This window comes from Chiloscyllium plagiosum, unplaced genomic scaffold (assembly GCF_037043375.1).
Source record: "Chiloscyllium plagiosum isolate Xiang-an unplaced genomic scaffold, Cpla_swu_hap1 HiC_scaffold_39, whole genome shotgun sequence".
Lineage (NCBI taxonomy): Eukaryota > Metazoa > Chordata > Chondrichthyes > Orectolobiformes > Hemiscylliidae > Chiloscyllium > Chiloscyllium plagiosum.
In genome coordinates this window covers 95,265,288-95,285,657 of record NW_028270177.1, presented here as the reverse complement: position 1 = coordinate 95,285,657, position 20,370 = coordinate 95,265,288, and the positions used below count along the sequence as shown (strand labels likewise).

Genomic DNA, 20,370 nt, shown 5'->3' with positions numbered 1-20,370 from the left:
CCTGATAGTATTAGAGGATCCGAAATTGATGAAGAACACGTCAGAGATTAATGGTGAACATGGAACTAAAAGTCATAGATTCAAACTGCAATGTTTGTCAGCCTTGTCAGGGCCCTAGTATCCCAAACGCAGCAAGTACTCAAGTCTGCTGCCCGATGTACTGTCCGTTGCAAGTGCCAGATTAGCGACCATGCAAATTCAGGAAGGCTGGACGGTGCTGGCAACAGCATGGTCATGTACTCTGCCAATTCTAATATTCCTGCATCATTTGTGTGAGGGTGTGGATGTGTGGCGGTAGTCAAATGCGAACATTAGGATCAAGTACAACCAAACAACACGTTCCAACGCCAGGAAAGATGTGTCATTGTTCTCTTTCTGTATGCCATTTCATAAAAGAATATTTAATTTGCATTGAAGTTGCCACAATTTAAATCATTGATTATGTAGCCAACCAGCACTTTATTCAGAGTCTTCTGAGGATGTAGTGTGAGTTGTTGTGCAACTGGCACAATGCACAGCAGAAGTTTGATGGGACTAAAAAGGTACCAGCTGAACTGGAATACTCCACAGCGAAACTGACTTCAAAAGAGACAGGTAAGCCGGAATGAACTAAAGGAACACGCTAACAAGCTCATAAAGCTGTCACTTATATTCACTTGATGGGAGGACTGGTTATCCTCTACCGATTGAAGTCTTTGCAATTGGAGTTGTTTTCAAAGATTACCATGTAATGAAACAGTAAAAGGAGCTGGTTCATTGTTTAGAACATAGCAATCAAGTCAGTTGAGGTTCTGGTAATTGTGATGTTCGGACTACAATTACCTTGCAGTAACTGTTACTTGCACACATGAGATGGAAGTTGTAAGGACGTGTACAGATAGATGCTCAAATGTGAGAGAGGTGCTTCTTATTCTGTTGATGATAATAATGATGAAGAGAGTTCGATCGCACCCTGTCTGTGGTTGTTCCGGTGGAACACAGACGTTCATCTAATTTTTCCTGCAGTTGCCCCAGTGAATGTAAGATGGTTTGAAGCCACCCACTCATAGTAATTCGTATTCAAGGACGACCAATCTTTAATTTATCTCCCATACTGTCGCTCTTCATTGACACTTTCTAATAGTAATTCTCTGTTCCCATTTACAGATTATCACACAGTGGCATGAGGACTCTACTGCTGTTTCTCGGTTTGATGTGTAAGTTCCTGAACATTCATTCAAACTTCACTCTGTTTAATTGTTTTAATCACGCATAAACATAACCTATCGTGCATTTGTGATCGTATTAAAAAACCTTTTGTATTTTCAGTGCTGATAGGAGTTAATCTTACGGAAAAAAAGAAACAATTATGTAATATACTGAATGGGCACTACTCTGTCAAATTGTCTCCCTTGTTATTAACTATTAGCATAAAATTTATAATTATTTCGGAAAGAGCACTACAGTATCCATTACACGACACTAGACTTCAACGAAATGCTTAAGAAGAACAGGAAGCCAACTAGCATGTCGTGACTCTGCTGTGTCTCAGAATGTGTCCTTTGCCAAGTACCAATTTTCTGCAATCACTTCATAACCCTTCACCTCACCTGTTCTGATACGCATCCAATTCCATCTCATAGAGCGGATTGCCACTGTCCCCATTAGATTCTTCGGCAAACGTTCCTGATACCAATAGCTGCGGAGAACAATGTATCTGCATTTCAGAATATCATTAATTTACCTTATAGAGGTTTATTAAATTCTGAGGAGCATGGAGAGAATAAATTGACAACGTCTTTTTTCCTGGGTTGGGGGAGTCCACAAGGAGAGAGCAGAGGCTTCGAGTGAGCGGGGGAAGTTATAAAAGGGACCTAAGGGGCAGCTTTTCACACAGGGGGCGGTACGTGTATGTACATAGCAGCCAGAGGAAGTAGTGGAATCTGGTGCAATTGCAATTGCAAAATTTAAAAGGTATTTGGATGTGTATATGAGTAGGAATTGTTTGTGCTGGGTAGGAATATGTGCTTGGAAATGGGACTAGATTGGGTTGGGGTAACTGGTCAACATCGACGGGTTGGACCGGAGGGTCTGTTTCCGTGCTGTAATCTCTATGACTCAATGACTCAAGCAACTGATTAGACTTTAATATTAGATTAGTTACAGTGTGTAAACAGGCCCTTCGGCCCAACAAGTCCACACTGACACGCCGAAGCGTAACCCACCCAGACCCATTCGCCTACATTTACCTCACACTACGGGCAATTCACCTAACCTGCACATTTTTGGATTGTGGGAGGAAACCGGTGCACCCGGAGGAAACCCACGCAGACACAGGGAGAATGTGCAAACTCCACACAAGGAGTCGCCTGAGGCGGGAATTGAACCCGGGTCTCAGGCGCTGTGAAGCAGCAGTGCTAACTACTTTGCGACCGTGCCCCCCACTTCTTTCTTCTTTTCAATATTTCTGTCAATACGATCACTTTCTCTCGTAATCGACACTGTCAAAACCACTCGTGACTTTCAATGTTTTTTTGTTAAAAACTGCACTCAACCTCTACTTCGCAAATGACGACAATTGGAACTTCAGTCGTTCCAGATTAGTGTGTCACTCGTCCCTGCTAATATCAATTATAGTTTTGATGCTTCTGGCAGCTCATGTTGCTATGTCAAATTCACTGTTCTTTACAACATAATATTAAACAGTTTTTTTTTGTGACCCTCAGTCCCAAACAGCAAAATCGCTGATCCATGTGTGAACCACACAGTCTTCGATCCGACCAGGAGGAGCATTAAATTGGGTCTAAAAGAATGCTTATACCGAGATGAGTGTGGTAACAATCTCCAACAGGGATGGTACAGCTTTAATAGGTAAAGAGTGAGCTTTCTTGGAACGTTAGTATAATTGTAAAAGTCAGGGTGATGGCTCACTGTTTGCACTGTCAATGGTTTCATTGTCCTAGGCACCAGTGTCAAGCTATGAGGGAATTGGTGGGAGTGAAACAAAAACATCTGTAATTCCGGAATACTAAACTTATCTCCCTCATTGTTGAAACTGAAAACATCATGTTTCGCAAAGAGAGAAACATAAATGTATTTTAGGGAAGGACTCGTGATATTTTTATAAAATTAAAAGCAAACTCGTTCATAATCATGTGTAACTCTGTTTTAAACATTTATCACACCACAATTGAAATGCAGCACACATTTCCTGTCTCCAGAGCCATCAGTTAATTTACAGAAATAGCACAGTCCACAGTTTGGTGCTCCACATCAGGAGCACAACATTTTCTTTTGGTCTTGATGTTATTCTGGTTATGCAAATGAGGGGCACCTACTCTGGTATTCACGGTCTTTCATTAATTTACACGAAGAGAACTGTGTTCTCTTTGAAAGTGATTCAATCAAGCATTAATGAGACAATCGCTGTGAGGGTTAATCATGAATCTAATGGAGAAGTCTGAACATGCTCCTGTATCAAGAGAATAATTTGAATGTTCAGCTCACGACCACAGGGACGGGTATTGACTTCAACTTTTGTTACGTGTTTAATGGAATAAAGATCGTAAAACACTTGAGGATAAACCAGGATAGTTTAATGTTGATGAGAGGATATCTATAGGTCATGCTTGAAAGTTCGTGTATGTGTGAATAATTGAAAAGAAAACAGTAGATAGAATGTCCACTTTCTATGCAGTAAATCCTCCGTACAATCTTGCAAATACCTGAACCTGAGCCAAGGGCTAACAGTATATATTCGGGCTGGAGGGAAATATTTCATTCAGAGTGCATGTTTTTGAAAGGGGCACAGATTGTGGAAGTCTCGGACATTTTACCAGTCTGGTAATATATGTGATCAGATCAGGAGCTGACTCTGTAATTTTTATTTCGGTTCTGGTGAATGGATGATTCCAGAGAATGCTATCCCAATTGATCACTGCTGCACAAGGAGTACAGGCTGGTTAAATGGTATAACCACCTATTTATCTACCATATTTAATTCTCCATTACGTACTGTTCATTTTATCTTTTAATCATTTCCGACTAAAACAAAATGAATTGCAGGACGCCATCCCTCCGTGAGTGAAGGGGAGGTAAGTAGGACTATCTGTTTTAATTGGAATAATAATAACTGCTCCTCCAGGCAAGACATCATCATCAAGAAATGTTCCACATTCTTTGTGTATGAGTTGAAGCCGACACAATTCTGTAATGCTGGATATTGTGCAGGTACGTCATAAGTAATTTACCAGCCACAGTGTGGTTCTGAGATTTCACGCGAGTCCGTTAGAATGTTACAAGCACGCCTTATTCGGTAAGCAAAAATGAGATGAGATACTATGTGGTCCTGTCCGTAATTTCTGGAAAACATAAGTGCTCTCCATGTAACTCACACTCTACCTCCATGGGAGCGTACAGAATACAGAAGAGACCAAGTGTCCGGTTGTGAGTTCGCTCGCTGAGCTGGTGGGTCTACATATACTGGGTGGAAAATCTGCTGGCGCTATTCGGATGGGGTTAAACTAACTCACCAGGAGAATGGGAACCTGAGGTGTAGTTCCAATGCGCAGAAGGAGGACAGGAGGGAGGACATGGACAGGATTTCGTGGTCATAGGAATGGGCTGGCAGTTAGCAAATTGGTTTGAAGTGAGTCTTCATCAAAGCCAGAAATATCCGAAATAATGTCGGTGAGCTTGCAGCATGGATAGGTCCCTGGGACTTCAATGCTGTGGCTATTCGTGGATAGAGCAGGGGGAGGAATGGATGTTGTAGGTTCCAGGGTTTACATCTTCCATTCAGAACAGGGAAGGAGGTAAAATAGGGTGTGTGGGAAGTGTGGCCTTGTTAGTCAAGACAAGTATAATGGTAGTCGAAAGAACTTCTAACGAGGACTCGTCTATTGAGAGAGCATGGGCTGTGGTGAGAAACAAGAGAGGAGAGGTTACACTGCTGGGAGGTTACTTATAGGCCTCCGCAGATTTCCAGGGATTAGATTAGATTCCCTACAGTGTGGAAACAGGCACTTCGGCCGAGCCAGTCCACACCGACCCTCAGAAGAGTAACCCAGAAAGACCCATTCCTCTCTGACAATTGACCTAACACTTTGGGGCAAGTTAGCATTGCAACTTCACCTGACCTCCACATCTTTGTACTGTGGGAGGAAATCTGAGCACCCGGAGGAAACCCACGCAGACACAGGTAAAATGCACAAACTCCACTCAGACAGTCACCCGAGGCTGAAATTGAACCTGGGATCCTGGTGCTGGGAGGCAGCAGTGTTAACCACTGAGCCAACGTACCTCACCTAATATGGAGGAGAGTTTCGGCAAAACGATTCTGGGTGGAAGTGAAATGTACAGCGTGGTCATTATGGGGGGCTTTAAATCCCACAGCATTCATGAGAAATGCTATATTTCGAGGACGTCGAATGGATTAGTTTTCGTACAATGTGTGCAGGCAGGTTTTCTGACACAGTATGTCTAAGGGTCGATAAGAGTGACGGCAACAATGTGTCTAATACTTGGTAATGAACCAGGCCAGGTGTTTGATTTAGTATCAGATGAGTACTTTGGAAAGAGACCATAATTCGGTTTCGATTAGTTCAGAGACGAAGATGGATAGAACATGCCGCAGGCATGAGATACAGATTGTGGAAGGGCAATTATAATACGATTAGGCAAGACATCGGATGCAATGAAAGGGGTAGCAAAATACAGGGATAGAGATATTCGAAATGTGGAGCTGGTTGAGGGAACAGATATTGCATTTCCTTGATACATATATCCCAGCCAGGCACGGGCGAAGTGATAACATAAGGTAACTGTGGTTTACTAAAGAAATTGCATCGCTTGTTAAGCGGAAGAAGGAGGCTTATGTGACCATGAGGCGACATGGTTCAGGTGAGACGACGGACAGTTGCAAATTTGCTAGGTAGAATTTAAAGAGAGAGTTCAGAAGATCAACGAGAAGACATGAGCAGTCTTTAGGAGGCAAAATAAAGGAGAACAATGAAGCTTTCTATAATTTTGTGAGGAAGAAAAGGATGACGAGAATCGTGATCGCGCCATTCAAAGATAGAAGTGGGAAGTTGTGTGTGGGCTCTGCCGAGATCGGATTGCAGGTCGTCAACATGGTTACATCAAAGACAGGCCAAGTCTCACCGACCTCATTGAGTTTTTTGAGAAGTTAACCAAGCTTGTCGATGAGGGTAGGGCAGTTGACATGGTATACATGGACCTGAGGAAAGCCTTTGATAAGTTTCCACATGCTAGGCAGTTGGAGACAATGCAGAGTATGGAATTGAGATTAATTTAGCAGTTTTGATTGGAAATTGCCTTTCTGCAAGAAAGCATCAATTAGTGTTTGATGGAAAATATTCAGACTGGCGTCAGCTTCCTAATGGTGTGCCGCAACAATCTGTTTTAGGACCACTGCTATTTGTAGTTTTTATAATAGACTTGGAGGCAGGGGTAGGTGAATGTGTTAGTAAATTTGCAGATGACTTTAATGTCGTTGGAGTAGTGGATAGTTTGGAATAATGTTGCAGGTTTTGGGAGACTTGCATGAACTGCAGAATTGGGCTAAGAGGTGACGAATGGAGTACAATGTTGATAAATGTGAGGAGATTCATTTTGAGAAGAATAACAGGAAGACCGAATACTGGGTCAATGGAAAGATTCTTGGCAGTGTGGATGTGCAGATGGATCTTGGAGTCCATGTACATAGTTCACTGAAAATTGTCAACCAGGTTGTGCTGTTAAGAAGGCATGCATTATGGTATGTTTCATCGGTAGAGGGATTGTGTTCCGGAGCCGTAATGTCAAACTGCAATTATGCAAAACACAAGTGTAGCCGCACTTGGAATATTGTGTAGAGTTCTGGTCCCCCCATTACAGGAAGGATGTGGAAACATTGGAAAAGATGCAGAGGAGATTTACCAGGATGTTGCGTAGTCTGGAGAGAAGGCCTTATGAGGAAAGGCTGAGAGACTTTAATTGTATTCTCATTGGAAAGGAAAAGGCCAAGAGGGGATTTGATATTGGCATACAAGACGATCAGAGGATTAGAATGGGTTGACATGAAAGTCTTTTATTCCAGTGATGATGCCATCAACTTGAACGAGGGGTCATAGCTACAAATTGATGCATGATAAATTTAAGACAGAAGTCAGAGGCAATTTCTTCACTCATAGAGTGTTAAGGGCATGGAATGCCCTGCCTGCCAATGTAGTTAACTCACCAACATTAGTGAGATTCAAACATAACTATAAGCACATGGATGATGATGGGGTAGTGTCGGGCTTAGACTAGTTCATCGTTTGGCACAACATCGAGGACCGAATGGCCTGTTCTGCACCTCATTGATCGATGTTCTGTGTTTCATTATTTCTTTCTCAGACGTTTCGTCAAATGTGAGCCTCCGTTCAACTAATGGTGTACTGTCCCAATTTTTGTTTATTTTTTTGGTCTGTTAGGTGGGTGACATAACTATTGTTTCTTTTTTCTCAGAGGTTGGTGAATGGGGTCGAAATCGATGTGTTTATTGTTGGAGTTCCTGTTTGAATGCCAGGCTTTTAGGAATTCCCGTGCCTGTCTTTGTTTCGTCTGTCCAAAAATAGATGTGCTGTCACAATCAAAGTGGTGTCCTTCTTCGACTGTGTGTAAGGATGGTTGTGATAGCTGGTCATGAATGTTGATACCTAGTTGGTGTTCGTTTATCCTGATTGCTAATTTCCTGCTTATTTGTCCGATTCAGTGATAGTAGCCCACAAATCTACCAATGGAATGGAACTGCTACTGATGAACCTAAAGGACACTTTATGACCAAACCCTAATTCGAATGTAATTTACAAAATACCCTATAAGGGCTACATCAAACACTACACCCTACAGCCAGGAAGAAATCTAGCCTCCTGGATATACAAACATCTACTAGTCATTAAAAGACATGATCATCTATAACTAGTATCTTAACACACGGATAAAAAAATACACGACATCAATATCACATCCATTCTCAGACAGCCAAATGTAAACACGCACGTGAATTCTGCAATCCCTGGCATTCAAACCGAAACTCCATCAATAAGCACATCTGTAGTAATCCTATTTGCCAACCTCTTTGGAAAGAACCGGAAATGATATCACCCAGTTTAACAGACCAAGACACTTAAACAAAAAGCAGGACAGAAGACAGTGCTTCAACAGAGGCTCACTGATTATGTTAAGCCGTGTGGTAAAGAACCAGCTGGTAACAAACCTCCCAGTGCAGGGCGCAAACTGCAACCTGAACTTCAACCTGTTATACAAAAAGTCCCAAAAATCGCAAAGTCCAAGTGTAATTCTGAGCAGTTCAGATGAACATCTGAGATAGAGTAGAACTTGGCGGATGCTGAAGTGAGGAAAAATGAATTGGCAGACTGATAGGAGAAGGATGTTGTAACTCATCCAAGTGTGAAATAGTGCTTGATGGTCGAGCGGTAAAATGCTCCAGCCCAGTGTGATGTTGTTAAAGACTGGAGTAGAATAAAGCACGTGACGGGAGTGGGATGTTGTCAATGAAAGGAATAGAATATAGTTCCCGAATGGAGGGTAATGCTTTTACTGACGGTAACAGAATACTGTGCATGATTGGACTGGGACTTTGTTACTGATGGGAATATAACATAGTGCCTGAAGATGGTGGGATGTTGTGACTGGCATGGGAGGAGTGATGAAGTGAGTGACTTAAGGAAGTGAAGTTGAGTTTTGGAGGGGAATTTGATGTGTTGACCGACAAGGTTAGAAGACCGTGATTAAGGTGAATGGAATTCAGTAAATCAGACAGCAGGATGTCGTGACTGAGCGGGTACGACCTCGTGACTGGTGGAAGTGGGAGTCAATGTCTTAACTCAGTCGAAATCGTGAACTGGGAACTGAGAAGTCACATTTGACAAAAATGGGATTTCGTGAGTAATTTAATGACTGAGGTGATTGGGATGAAGTGAAAGAGTGAGTTGAATGCAATGATGCAGGAGAGAAAACACAGAGTTATAGATTCCAGTCCGACCACAGAGGTAATTTGAATAATGGCATATCACCACCTTCATAATTCTCCAGTCCTCCAAATATAACCCGTAGTCTTGAATATTATGACACTTCAAATGCTGGTTCACTGCATTTTACCTGTTGAGATGTTGATGAGCAGAAAAACTCCCAGCCAATGTATTTCAAATCCCAATATTGCTTCTGTCCATATGCTTCAACTCCAAAAATCTCCTCAGCCTTTACTTTGCACTTGACAGTTGCGTCATTTGTTACATTAGCTTCTATAAGGTTGTCTTTTTTTCAGCTTGTCGATGCCCTATCTTATCTCAACCACGCTGTCACGACCAATTCAGCACCTTCCTCTCCAAAGGGAACAACTCCAGCGTATCCAAACTTTCTATATAGCTCTATTCAAGGCACCTTTGTGGAAAATATTCTGTGCACCGACTCCAGAGCAATCAAATCTTTCTATCGTGCATTGACCAGTATGCTCACAGTACTCCAACATTGACTGAAACACAGTCATTTGCATCTGAAATCTTATCTCCCTGCATTTATGAGCGAAAGAGCTCCTGGGAAATGGAATTAACCAATGTGCTTCTTTAATTATCTCGTCAACCTGTCTTGACACATTCAGGAATCTGGGTCCACACACTGCAAGACACTTCTTTTCTTCTTTGATTCCAAATGTCCAATCATTGATTAAGTTGTGACACGTATTCTTCCTTCTTGGCACACAACCGTCTACCTGGCAAAGTATTTGTATCCATGTGTCACTGAATAACGTGTTCCTCAATGTACTTAATTGGCCAATCTTTGTATCATCATAATTTAATAAAGGTCCTCAGTGCTCACACATTCAAATTTGAAGGTACAAATCTATTTTACTTAAGAATATGAAAAATAAGTGAACCAGCAATGATCACTGTCGTACACACTGCTGCCAATTCAACAACAGACCACCTTTCTCCCATCATTCTGAAAATCGTGGAACCTACTTGTTAAATTTGCCGCGTTTTTACATTTTTACCTAAGTCTCCCATGTTGGATCTTGTGAAAGTTATTGTAGAAATTATTATAAATTATATAAAATGTCAAGCATTTTGTTACCTCGTAGAAATATTCCAGTAGGCTTTTTTTTATAACATCTCCCTTTGGCAAAGAGGCAGTGAATACCCTTTCAATGTTTGGTTCGCCAAATGAAAACTCATGTTATGCTTCACTTGTTCTTTCTTCAAAAGCCTTCCTAATAATTACATGAGGGTTACTGGTCAATTGCTCCCCAGTATTTGTTTACGAGATTATAGTCGAATGTAAGTTTTGGCGTTAGTCGTTCTCGAACCTTCTTTCATCCTCTCTACGACACGATCTCAACTGGAAAATTTGGCTCAGGCAATTCGAATTAACTTCCTGAGCAACCGTATTGTTAAAAACTGAATATTTGACCACTGTTAATTTTTTTAAAAAAGTCCTCCCATACCTCCTCGCCTCTTAACATAAATTCTGACATTTTGTGCTTGTATTGTCCTCCTGGTGAAAAAAAAAAAGACATCTGTAAAGTAATGTTTCAGCGTTTTGCCAATGTGCTTCAGTTAAAGCAACAATTGCCACCTTCGTCCACCAACTCCTTACCCAGAATTCATTTCCTTTTGATATATTCATAGAATCTGTGTATACTCCCCTTAATGTTACCCGCCAGAGTTATCTTATGCACTTGTTTATCTCGATAAACTCTTCTTTCTCATCCATCAAACATTTCTCCGTGTCGGTATTGACGTGGTTCTGGCAATTTCTTGTCAATTTTATGACACCTGTGCTCTTGTGACGACTTCGGGTTTGGCACTGCTCTGATTCTATCGTCCGACCCCACTAAGAGTATTTTATTGAGACACGCAGTGCAAGTATGGAGTGGGTTTATTTGCGAAGTAGATGCATTATCTAATGATTATGTAATGTTTCAAAACAGTACACGATGCATCACCTGTAAGCTCATATGCCACCATCCTTTCTTCCTATTGCAGAAAGAGTACCAACTCAAAGACACAAGGATCTATCGACAACATTTTCGATTGACATTGCCTCGCCTGACTCTTCAGGGTCTGAGACTTCTACTTTGAATTCGTTTACTCTTCCATCCAACCCGACGGAATTTTATAACCTTCAGACTGATGCTGAGCAAGGTGAGGGATTTGTAGGTTATGGTACAAATCAGGGAAAGTATATGAACACCAAGCTGTGTGGCGTGATGACTTGCGAGAAAATGCAGATAATTTCAGTGTCGTTTTGACAAGTTGAGTGAGTGTGGAAAACAATGCAGGATGAAGTCAATTGTAGCAGCAAAAAGGCGAAGACAGTTTAAAATCAAAATGGCTGTATATTGAGACAGTGCAATGTGCAAAAAGATTTGATTGTCCTAGCTGCAAAAGGAAGTCATGCAGGTAAGTCAAGAAGCAAATGAAATGTCGCTTTTCAAAGCAAGTCGTTTTGAATATAGGATCTGGCATGTCTTGTGATAATTGTACATGCCTTAAATGAGAACACGACTGAATATTGTACGCAGTTTCGGTCTACTTAGCCGATCAAGAATGGACTTACGATAAAGGCAGTGTCAGTAACTTTACCTGACTGATAGCTTGGATAGCTGACCTAACTAAGAAGTAGTGAGTCAGGGTATTGTGTAGCGACTGAGGGAAGTGGAATGCAGTGGCTAAGTGGAGTTAGATGTAATGACTGAGGAGTTTGGAATGTATTAACTGAGGTGCATAGAATGTAATGGTTCTCAGTAGTTACCACGAGAATGATAAATTACTGGAGAGCCTGATTGACCGATTAAGTTTATACTGACAATGGTAATAATACCAACTTCGCAAGTCCAACTTTGCCGCACTCGACCGATAGTCTTTAATCGTATGTTCCTTTGAATGCTCATCCAAGTACTTTCAAAGTTTCGTGACGTTTCCCACCAGTACAGTTATTGCTGTTTCCCACCAGTACAGTTCAATCAAAACCGAAACACATCAAGCGAAAACGATATTCTTTCAACATCCTGTAAGCTTTCTGCCTTTCACTTCAATACTTTTCCCCTGATATGGATATTTCTACGAAGAGAAACAGCGGCTTTCTTTTCACCCTGTTCATGCCTGTGCTTATCTTGTCTACCAGTCTGGGATCCCCATTCAAACTTTCACGCTCAAAACAAAAAACGATATGCATAACCTCTTCATAGCTTCATCCAAGGCAACCTCCTGACAAACATTCTTTTGACCCTTTCCAGTGCAACCACATCTTCCGACAGTGTGATGACCAAAACTGCAAAAGTAGTTCAGCAATGAACTGAGCAAATCTTTCTGCAGATTCAAATTGACCACCATGTTGTTTTCACAATCGGATGCCTCAAAATGACAAGAATCCAATGCGGCTTGTCAACTACCCGGTTGAATTCTCCTGCCAGATTCATGTATCTGTGAACAAGGGCTGTAACATGAGTTTTCTCCTCTCAGAACTGAAAATGTGTTGCTGGAAAAGCGCAGCAGGTCAGGCAGCATCCAAGGAACATGGGAATCGACGTTTCGGGCATAAGCCCTTCTTCAGGAATGCTTTTCCCCTTTTCCCTTCTCTAATACCAAGCCTTGGTTGTTGGTTCGTCACATTTATCAGGTTAAAAATGTCACCTGACAAAATCCATTCATCTAATATATGTATAAATATATTTAATGTCACCAACTTGGCTAAGCTTTGTATGCTGTGGTTCTGTTCGCCGAGCTGGAAGTTTTTGTTGCAAACGTTTCGTCCCCTGTCTAGGTGACATCCTCAGTGCTTGGGAGCCTCCTGTGAAGCGCTTCAGTGGTGTTTCCTCCGACATTTATAGTGGCCTATCCCTGCCGCTTCCGGTTGTGTGGGACAACACTACCATTATAGGGCAAGCAAAACAAAGAACAGCCAGGGAATTCCTAGAAGCATGACACTCATCCACAAACTCCATCAACAAACACATAGACCTGGACCCAATATACCGGCCACTACAGCGGACAGCTGAAACTGACAACCGGAAGCGGCAGGGACAGGCCACTATAAATGCCGGAGGAAACACCACAGAAGCGCTTCACAGGAGGCTCCCAAGCACTGAGGATGTCACCTAGACAGGGGACGAAACGTTTGCAACATAAACTTCCAGCGCGGCGAACAGAACCACAGCAACGAGCACCCGAGCTACAAATGTTCTCACAAACTTTAAGCTTTGCATAACCTGCAATCTTATTTAGCATGCCCGTGTGACTACTCTCCGAAATTCGCATCTGCAGATCAAAGTTGTTTGTGAACATCTCAAAGATTAAGTGACCCAACAATGATAACAGTGGTACCCACTGATACCTGTTCCACACACTGGCCTTTAGCATAACCAACTGCTATGTTTTTGGGCATTTTTATTTAAATCAGAATTGCCAAATTCCGCTGCATCCTTTGCAATTATAACTTCATGCGTTTTGGCTTGGAGTTGTGTCAAATTTATTTCCGAAATACTGATTAATTGATAGCCTGCCAAACACTTGAACACCTCTTCAAAATAATTAACAAGCCTTCTGAGCCATGACCTCCAGGTAACAAAGCAATGCGGACTTAGCTGATTAAATATTGTGTCTCATTTAATACTCTTCCAGTGTGTGCCCACTAGACACAAACTGATCGTTTGTTAGGGACTGATCGTTCCATGGTTATTCACTTCATCTTGATTTACTTGCCGAATATCTTTGGATTAACCAGAAAGTTGTTCACAAGTGTTTTCTCATGTCGAGTATTTGCTCATTAATTGTTTTCTTGAACATCCACCAAACTTACTCTAGCAATTGAGGTTGCGTCCTGGAAATCATTGACTCACTTGTATTATCTGTATTCGTGTGATGACTCCTGTTAACTCAATGCTATGTATACAGTTCTTTTACCACCATTGACGATCAAAAATATTAAGTGGGGCATACACTGCAGGGTGGATCAGTTATTGTAGAACCTTCAAACTGGTTCACGAAGCTTCGTCTTTAATACCAAACACCACCTTCAGTCCTTCCTTTTGAAATCCTCTGCATTTGGGTCTTCCTATCTACATCTATTTCCCTCCACCTGTGTCTCCCTAACCCTTCATGTGTCATTTATTGATCACTCTGATCATGAGGCGAAGGTGAAACGGGAAGTCTGGAATTGCGTAAGCATGGAAATAAATTGCCTGTGAAATGGAATCAAAGAGCAGCAGGCCATTAGAAGCATAGAGTGAAGCATGGTAATTGAGGGAAGAGAGAGTGCAGATAAGAATAGTGAACTGAAGGCAGAATAGCAATATACAGATGTGCAGATAGAACAAACAAGTACGAGCAAGACAAAAGTGAATCCAATCTGGTAGGGACATTTTATAAATCAATACTATATCCTGTCCAGAACTACATGTGTGTGTAATTTGTTTGATGTCGTAAATATTGCATTTAGGCTCTCCGCATCAATGGGTTCATGTGATGATCACTTCGGATGCAGAGATTGACAACAAAAAGGCGAAGAAAATCACGCTGAAGACGGTAAGAGATTCCACTATACAAAGAGGGCAGACGCAAATTACCCACATCCAATGCCACCCCACGAGTTCGACCATCATCCTCGCCCCCGCAACTGCATATAATAACTGTTTTGGGGAGGAGCTAAGCAATGATAAACCTCTCATATTTTCTGCTTGCATCACACGGACAAAAGATCGAGAGGAAAGCTGAATGACCTTCTTATGATTTTTGCTTCTTCGCTTCCTTTCATGTTTTGATTTCTCCATCAAGTTTTGTCTTCTATTACTGTCCTATTATATATCACTCTCGCCAACCACCCCCCCCCCCACCCCATGTTTCTCCCCTTTCACTGGTGTTACGGAAATGATGCCATCGCCTCTCGTTTTTTTCTCCTCTCCTTGTCCCTGTCTCTCATTCCAGTCCACTTTGTGTGCTTCTCAATTTGCGCCATTCCCCTCCCTGCTCCTGTCTCCATTTGACAATACCTTTTGACTCCGCTTCGTCTCCTAATCTCAGTGTAAACATCTTGTTTTTCATTGTGCATTAAATCTTCAGGAAATGGTCAATGAGCGAGCCCGGAGGAATGTGGAATTAGTCCAGGAGGAGGGACACTGTGTGGCTGTGGTCGCTTCAGGACCTGAAGGAAACTGAGTGTGGTCATGAGGCCCAAACACCCAGGCATCGCCTTGCCATAATGATCACTGGATTGCTACAACCGAATTGGCCTTCACACTTCTGACATAACCAAAGCAAACCATTAGCAGTTAGTTCTGTTGTTGAATAGAAACGTGCTTCCTTTATAGTGGTAACGAATATGCTTTATATTGCACTTTTCCCCACCGTATGCTACATTTAAGCATAGATGGCCCTTTTAACAAATGGCGAACAACAAGTGCAGGGCCCTCGACCCTTCCAGCCTGCTCAAATGATCCAATGTGATCCCCGATCTGATTTTAACCTCAGCTCCAAATTCAAAGATAGTCTTTCATCCACTCAGTATTCAGTGATCATTCAACAAAAAAATTCTATTGCCTGCATTCGCTGAATTTTGAGGAAGGGAGACCCCGAAAACTCACCGAAGTTTAACAGAACAACTGGGACATTTTTCATTTCTGTCTTAAATGGATGACCCATTTTTAAAAGACAAATCTTGATGGATCCCATTGGTTACACAAGAGGGAAAATTATGTCCGGCTCCACCCATTAAATTAGATCTTATATGCTTTGAATATGTCACGTGTAGTTTAGCCAGCCACAATCATATTGAGTGGCAGAGCAGGCTCTCAGGTCAGAGCCTCTACTATTGTTCTTTGCTTGCAACTTAGCTATACACGGAAGGCAGCTGTCTGACAGCAGGAAATACACAACACAAAGAATAACCTTTTCCCCTTTGGTACACTGGCCAGACAGAAAAAAAATGTGGTAATCAATACCGAATATCAGGGGTTTTGTGCTCGGTGGTTTTTGCAAGGGGCGAATTTGGCAGTATGCGCGTTCTCAATTCAAAAACCCAGTTAACTGACTTTCTATGAAATACTTTGGTAAATCTAAGTCAAATTCGTTAGGCTATGGGTGGGCTTGCTACTTCTGGCACATGGGATCAACATTTTCAGGATAGCCTGTGAGAAATTCTGGCTTTCAGTATTCTATGTGATTCCGTAATAAAGTCTTTCAAGATTTATCCCTGTTAACATCCGGAATGTCGACATTCGCTAATGATTTTGGCCTCCTCAATAGCCAGTTTTGAATTTGCAATTTGCAGTTGCACAATGCGTTCACCAGGTAGACAGTTAAATAGTTTGAATGGATGTTCCAGTTCCCTCCGACAGTCTAAATAGCTGCAAACTAGTTGAATTAGCCATGCTAAATTGCCGATAGTATTCATGGCTTTGTAGGTTCGGTGCAATGGTCACTGAAATGCAGGTTTACAGGAATGAGGTATGGAGTTGAGAGTGAACGTGATGCTCTTTGGAAGGTGAATGTGGCCTTGTTGGGCCGAATGGTCTGCTTCCACGTTGTCGTTAATCTACGATTCAGTTCTACGATTCAGAATTGTCCGTACAACTTTACTTTCTGTAAATAATTTTTGTCTGGTTGATACTTTGCAGACGTGCTTTCAGATGCTCCCCACCTGCATTTAAATACTCCACTTACCTTTCAAACACGAGTTGCAAAATTTCGACTCTATTATTTTGAACTGTCTGCTTCGACTTTCAGTTAGAATAAAGGCCGTGAGAATTTGTCATAAAATAACAGATGAGGTGATGTCAAGCTAATCAGAGAATTTATAACTGCAAAACAAAGGGATGGATCTGAAAAGTATCCACAAATGAAATCACGTAGGTAAATGTCAAAAAATCTAGAAACAGCAACCACATTGCACGGAATGCATTACAGAATTTGATAGCAGCTCGGGAGAAACCAAAGAACAGATCTGTACACAAATTCGAGACAATTGTAAAAGCAACATTGTTTTGAAAGTCTTGGATTTCTAACTGCCAACATTTAATTTGGTAGTCTTAGCGAGATTGGTCTCCAACGAGAGGAAATGTTAAGATGTATGCGTTTTCCTTGTTTATTCTCCCTTATAGAAAAGAAATGTTAATTTGAAGATGCCTTCATTCGATATTTTTCTCTTCTTTCACCTCTTCTCTCATAAGTTCATAACTTCATAAGCGATAGGAGCAGAAAGGGGCCATTCTGTGATAGCAGATATGCTCATCACCCTTACTTTCCTGCCTTCTCTCTATATTTCTTCAACCCGTTACCAAGTAAAAAGCCATGTAACTCATCCTTAAATTTGCTAATTGTCACTGCATCCACTGTACTTTGGTGTATCGAATTACTCAGATTTGGAAGAAGGACTTTTTCCACAATAAATGCACAATTCCTCTGACGCTTTAAGTTGCTTTGTAAACCTCGATTCTCATTTACCATCCACCATTTGCCCCGCATGTACAGTCCACCATCCAGATGGTTTCCGAGTTGTCATATTTTACCAGTAAAGTGTGTATGAACCATCGCAATCCTCTACCACAGATAGTACGGCATGGACAGACAGGCACATCACCCCCATTGCCTTCATCCAGGGATTCATACAATCCTTCCAGCTAAGACAGAGGTTCACCTGCCTCTTATCTAAATTAATTTACTTCATCAGGTCCTCCCGATGTGGTCTTCTCTTTGTTGGGCAGACCAAATACACACTAAGGAACAGTTTCATCAAATATCTCAGCCAGACCTGCAGGGGCCGACCTGATCTACCAGTCTCCGCTCTTTTTAGTTCTTATTCCGACTCCCTTTCCAACATGGCCAGCTTTGGCGTCGTCTATTGCCACAGCGATGGCATTGTATACTGGTGGAACAACACCTCATCTTCCATCGAGGCAGCATGCAGCTCAGAGTTCTCAAAGCTGAATGCTTTAATTTCAAATAACGTTCTTTCCCGTAACCCAACACCCATCATAGCCTCTCCCTTTTCCCTTCCATTCGTCTCATCGGTCCTTTTTTCTAGCCATCAAATTGATTCCTTTCTCCCATGTACCAAACAGGCTGTACCCTCTACCTGTGCTCACCCATCCCCACCTCACCACCCTGTCCGCCCACCCCGTTGATACCCAGCGCCCGTTACACCGACCGCCAGTCCAGAAGGCGGGCTACACCCGAGAAGATACATTTTCCACCTCCTAATGCTGTCTGGTTTGTTCTGTTGATCCATCATCCTGCTTGTCCACCATGGGGACAGACAGTGACAGATACGGAGACACTGGTTCATTCACAAACTTACACACCATGCATCACGCACTGAGACAGATTGGATTCATACGCATAAAGAGAACAACATGAAGATCCATGTAAACGCAAACATAAACATACACAAACAATCACCCTCAAAGATTTGCAGACAGAAAACGGAAACTCGCAGCACCCAAAAACACATTCACAAGCACATAGATCCTCTCACAGGCAAAGAGATCCATGCAGCTCGAAGCATGTGATGAACTATGTTTACAGAGACCTCGTCGATTTTTTTTCGTTAATCTGATATTGCAAAATCGGTTTTGTTTGCAGCTAATAACTCTAAACTGTAAGCTAAAGTTGAGTTTTAAACCACGTGCAAGTGTTAAAATGAAAACACAAGTGATAACAAACAGGGTTTTGTATATTCGGGAGTTCATGCTTGAGGTTCAACGTGGGCTGTGACCTGATCAAAAGATACTACATAGGAATTGGTTCGAGCAAAGTCTGGACAAGACCTCATATTAAAGGAGATGGAACACGATGAATGGTAGGTGGAATCTCATAGCAACGATCGTTGTTCTCTCAGTATATCGGCAGACTGCTAAATGGATTTTGGACAGCTGCATTTAAGAAGAACAATTCTTTGTTGCAATTACAGCATGCAGCTTTGAAAGCTCCCTGCCTAATATCCCCGGGAAGGCTCTTACAGTTTCAGAGAATAGAAAATGACGATACATGAGTTATGTCCTCTTTACTAGGTGAATTATAATACATACCATCATAAAAACAATCTGGAAGTAATTATCTATGCCTGCGGAACGACGCATCGTGGAAACCTGCCAAGTAATAGGGTCTGATTCGTGTTTATTTTTATTTGACTTCTCCCTTTACTGTGATTGTGTATCCTCCAGTCTTGCACGTATTCTGCTGAAAAGAAAGCCTTTTTGGTTCATTGCAATGACATTGTTGTTTCGCTTTGCGCAGCTGAATTTGATATTTTTTTGACTGAAATTTTTAAGTATTTTGATTACAGTTTATACAATTGCCTTGAATTGAGTATTCGCAGAGACTGAGGTTGGAGATTTTAAAGTCCGATTTGGATACTTTGCCATACATTTGAGGATAGCAAAATGTTGTAATTTGACGGTGTTGCAAATACAGTGGGAGAAAGGGTCACTTATTTCGGATGTCTACTTCTCTCTCATTGGAACCCACAAACACAAGGAAAAATGCGCTAAAATGCAGAAATTTTAGCATGCGTGCAATCGTGCATATTAGCGTACAGATAAATGCACATATTATTTTCGTTCCACACATAAGCATAGATACTCAGGCACCAGCAGGCAATCACACAGTTAATCAAACACTAACTACAAAGCCTCACAGTCTTACAGTGATATACATAAATGCACGGAACAAAAGGCACATAAGTATGAAAACATCCAAAAGGATGCAGATGTCGTTGTGCACATCGACACAGATATAAAGACACATGTGCAAAAACAAATACACGTGCAGAAGCAGAGAAAGACAGAGGAAAGAAGTCCCAGCCAACCCGTCGCGATTGTGATACCAATGAAAGTAATGTGGCAGAAAAAAGTTCTCTCACACAGAAAAAAAATGAAAAATGAAACACATATTGGCAAATTAATAAATACGGGCTTTCAAGTCTATACACAGGCGTGCGTGAACAAACATACATGGATATAAATTGGTGGAAAGAAGATAAGGACAGACGTATGCATTAACTTTTTCTACATGCAAAAATTAACACGCTCATCAATATATATGAATACAGAGAGAATATCACACAGTCACACACTGAGCACTAATACATGCGAAGAATGCAACATCTATAAATGTGAAACACATACGTACTCTCACAAGCAAGGTTGCATTCGCGCAGATGTACAAACATTGACCCACCTATAAATTCATTATAAATATGCAACAAAATATATATACAGAGTCCTGAAGAAGGGCTTATGGCCGAAACGTCGATTCTCCCGCTCCTTGGATGCTGCCTGACCTGTTGCGCTTTCCTAGAAACACATCCTTCAGCTCATACGCATAGAACCACTTA

The 20,370-nt window shown here is 41.6% G+C and overlaps 1 pseudogene; it reads left to right on the top strand.

Annotated features, from left to right (window-relative positions):
* The first annotated feature begins 1,162 nt into the window (after positions 1–1,162).
* On the top strand, positions 1,163–15,197 carry LOC148138823 (oncoprotein-induced transcript 3 protein-like; annotated as a pseudogene).
* Positions 15,198–20,370: the final 5,173 nt, after the last annotated feature.